This window comes from Chrysochloris asiatica, unplaced genomic scaffold (assembly GCF_000296735.1).
Source record: "Chrysochloris asiatica unplaced genomic scaffold, ChrAsi1.0 scaffold00048, whole genome shotgun sequence".
Taxonomy (NCBI): domain Eukaryota; kingdom Metazoa; phylum Chordata; class Mammalia; order Afrosoricida; family Chrysochloridae; genus Chrysochloris; species Chrysochloris asiatica.
Window position 1 is genome coordinate 8,467,345 of NW_006408566.1, and position 4,135 is coordinate 8,471,479.

General features: G+C 42.1%; 1 pseudogene; it reads left to right on the forward strand.

Moving 5' to 3' along the window:
- Window positions 1-3,932, forward strand: part of LOC102834551 — an 89,450-nt pseudogene extending 85,518 nt beyond the window's left edge.
- Window positions 3,933-4,135: the final 203 nt, after the last annotated feature.

A 4,135-nucleotide genomic window follows, 5' to 3' on the forward strand; every position in this document is an offset into this window, starting at 1 on the left:
AATAGAGAATATCTTATTTAACAACCAAAGTCTAACAACTGTAATGATGATGCAGGACTGGGCAGCATTTCCTTCTGTTTTGCACACGGTCATTGTGGAGTCAGAGCCAACTCGATGGTATCAACTCAGTGTTTCAGTTTATTAATTCTACCAATAGTCATTAAACATAATACATACGTAAGACTTCATGTGCTATACACGATGCTTGTTGTTGTTTGGTGCCATCAAGTTGGTACCTACTCATAGCGACCTTATGCACAACAGAATGAAACACTGCCTGATCCTAGGGCAACCTCACTATTTTTGCCACTTTTGAGCCTACTGATGCTGCCACTTGGCCAATCTAGCTCACTGGGGGGTCTTCCTCTTTTTCTCTGACCTTCCACCCTACCAAACATGATATCCTTCTCCAGAAATGGGTCCCTCTGACAAAATGTCTGAAGTATGAGAGATAAAGTTTGGCCATCCTGACCTCCAAGGAGCACGCTGGCTGCACTTCTTCCAAAATGAATCTATTGGTTTTTTTGACAGCCCATGGCACTTTCAATATTCTCCTCCAACACCATAACTCAAAAGCTTTAATTCTTCTACCATCTTCCTTATTCACTGTCCAGCTTTCACATGCTTTGAGGTTATTGAAAATACCATGGCTTGGGTCAGGTGCACCTTAGTCCTCAAGCTGATATGTTTGCTTTTCAACACTTTAAAAAGGTCTTGTGCAGCAGGTTTGCTTAATGCAATACGTCATTTGATCTCTTGACTGCTGCTTCTGTGAGTGTTGACAGTTGATCCAAGAAGAATGAAGTCCTTGACAACTTCAATCTTTTCTTCGTTGATAAGAATGTTGTTTATTGGTCCAGTGGTGAGGATTTTTGTTTTCTTTACATTGAGATGCAATCTATACCAAAGGCTGTACTCTTTGATCTTCATCAGTAAATATTTTGAGTCTTCTTCACTTTCAGCAATACATGATGCTAAATGCTTAGAATAGTTTTGAGCAGGATGAGCACAAGTTTGCCAGTGTGTGTTGTTGTTGTTAAGTGCCACTGAATTGGTTCTGACTCATAATGACCTATATAGGGTTTCCAAGGAGGGGCTTCTGAGTCTGAACTGCAGGCTTTGCAGTTTAAACTGATCTTGCCATCCAGGGCTTATCCTACAGCACCTCAGCAAAGGTCAAACTTAGCATGTGCCTGGTTCAAAAATAGAATCCAGGCAAGAATTTTGTTGGGACTTTTGGCCAAGTAGCTGGTTTCTCCTAACACATATAGAGGAAACACAGCTATGATTTGGCTATAGCAGTTTAGAGTTGAGGTAAAGAGTTATGGGTTTAGTTGTGAACAGAGTGAAAACAAGCCCATCTTTCTGGTCACTGGGTCCTGGTTTTCTAAAGCTACATAGTTACCTAAAACAGCAACAAGAACAATGGAGTCGTTTCCACTGGAAAATGATGCCCACAAATGTTAACACGTAGTCATCATGGTAAATGTGACACTATAAATTGTATATTCATCAACATATAGATAGGATGCTGTTAAATGCTGTTGAGTTGTTTCCAACTCATAGCTACTCTGTGTAAGATTTCCAAGAAAAAAATCAGTAATTGAAAACTATACGCAGCAACATTTTCTATGCTCCATTTCATTCTAAGGAGTTCTGGTAGCGTAGTGGTTACGAATCGGGAGTGAACCTTAAGGTCAGCAGTTCAAAACTACCAGCAGTTCCGCGGGAGAAAGATGAGGCTTTCTGCTCCCATAAAGATTTACAGCCTCGGAAACCCTGTACAGGGTTGCTATGAGTCGAAACCGACTCCACGGCACACAACAACAACAACAACATTTCATTCTAAGGAGCCCCAATGGAGAGGTGCTTAAGTACTTGGTTGCTCACAGAAAGGTCAAATGTTTGAACCCATCTGTCACTTTCAGGGAAAAAGATGTGGCAATTGGTTTTCTATAAAGATGTGTTATTCCATGCCATCAAGTCGATTATGACTCATAACAACCCTGTATAGGGTTTCCAAGGAGCAGCTGGTGGATTTGAACTGCTGACCTTGTGGTTCGCAGTTCACTGTTGATCCACAGCACCAAACCAGGAGTCCTTTGGAAATCCTATAGGACCTTTCTACTCTGTCCTATAGGGTCACTATGAACTTAAATTAACTAGACAGCAATGAGTATTCCATGATGGTCTTTATTATTTCTTTTATTCTACTTGTTTTGTGTTTAGAAAAAGAAGTTTGCCCTTCTTTTTCCTGTCTCTTAAGGTGGAAAGTTAGGTTATTATTTTGAGATTCTTCTTTTTCATTTAAACAATTACAGCTACAAATTTCCTATTAGTTATTGCTTTAGCTACATCCCATAAGATTTGGTATATTATATTTTTATTTTCATTCACCTGCAACTATTTCCTAACTTGCCCTTGCTAAAAATGATTAGTTGTTTAGGAGTGTTTTAATTTTAACATATGCAGGAATTTTCCAAATTTCTTTCTCTTATTGATTTTTAACTTTATTCCATTGTGAGAAGTTATCATACTTAATATGATTTCTATCCCTTTGAAGTTACTGAGACTTATTTTAGGTCCTAACATGTGGTCTTTACTGGAAAGTGTTGTATGTTCATTTGTAAGGAATGTGTAGTTTGCTATTGTGGGACAGAGTGTTCTATAGATACCTGTTAGGTCTAGTTGGTCTATAGTGTTAAGTCCTCTTGTGTTTTGATGATCTGCCTAGTTGTTCTACCTGGTATGGAAAGTGGAGTATTCGAGTCTTCATTATTGACTTGTCTATGTCTCCCTTCAATTCTGTCAAGTTTTGCTCCATGTTCTGTTTTGAACCTGAAGGTTGGTCAGAGGGGAGAGTTTAGGACATTCTCAGGTCATTTGTTTCTTGGTATGTACACAGCCCTATACATGTGTGTGGCCTTCCTAAGCCAAAGGAAAGGACAGAGCCCTGAAGATCGTTGTGCCAGTGCTGCACAGGGGTATTCAGATTCCAAGAAAGACAAACCCACAAAGATGAAAACTGTCCTTCAGGGATCTGGTGAGGACACTGGTTTGTTGACCTTGCTACCACATCCTAAAAATCTGACTGTGAAAGAAACCATCCTGGAAATCCTAGGATGGCTCCTCTGACCTGAAGCTCTCCAACTGCCCCCTAAGATTAAGCCTTCCTCTCTTGTCCCAGCTGTGGATACCGCAACCACCACTCTGTCACCCTCTGCCATCAAGAGTGCTGCCCTGCAGGTGACAAAGCAGATGGCAGATGTTTTCAGGGGCTACTTCCTCATCACTGTCGTCCTCCTTCTCCCTCCTGACAAAGATGAGCTGTATACCCTTATCCTATCCCCGCTGTTCCTGAAGAGCCACCTTCAGGGACAAAGCCAGAGCCAGCCTTCCAGGACAATAAAGTCAATGCTCCCTTTGAATTCAAGATGGCAGCAAGCTCAAGTGGGGCCTCTTGGATGCCTAAGCCTGGGGACGACTACAGCTACAATCACTTTTCCACATATGGATATGCCAATGTTGTTGATGCTTATTATCAAAATTATTACAGGGGTGGCTACTATCCCACACAGGATCCTGCCCTGGTTCCTCCCAGGAAATTGCCCCAGATGCCTCCTTCATTGATGAGGAAGCTTTTAAATGACTGCAGGGCAAAAGGAACCCAGGAAGGGAGGAAATCAACTTTGTGGAGCTCAAAGGTGATAACCAGCTTAGTGGGCCACTGCTGTGGTTGACTAAGTCTTTGGCAGAAGAAAACACCGTGAAGTAATTCAGCAAAAACAAAGGTGAGCAGCCAACAGGCCAGCAGCGGAAACACCAGATCATGTTTCTGATTCACCAGGCTAAGGCGGGAGCTGGAACTGAAGAACACTGGGTCAGAGACCAAGCTCAGCTGCTTACAGATCCAAGTCGAACAAGGATTCTAAGGCTCTGGAATGGATTGCTCCCAGGATCTCCTGCCAGCCCATCTCTGTCTTTGGGACCCCAGCTGCTGTCAGCCCAAGATCTCTTCCCTTGAGGGCCCAACCCTCACCTCTGCGACAATGAACATACTTGATAGATTTAAAAAACAAAACAAAACAATGTTAGAAAACTCAGCTCCTCCCTGTCTAGAAACTAGCACAGACTC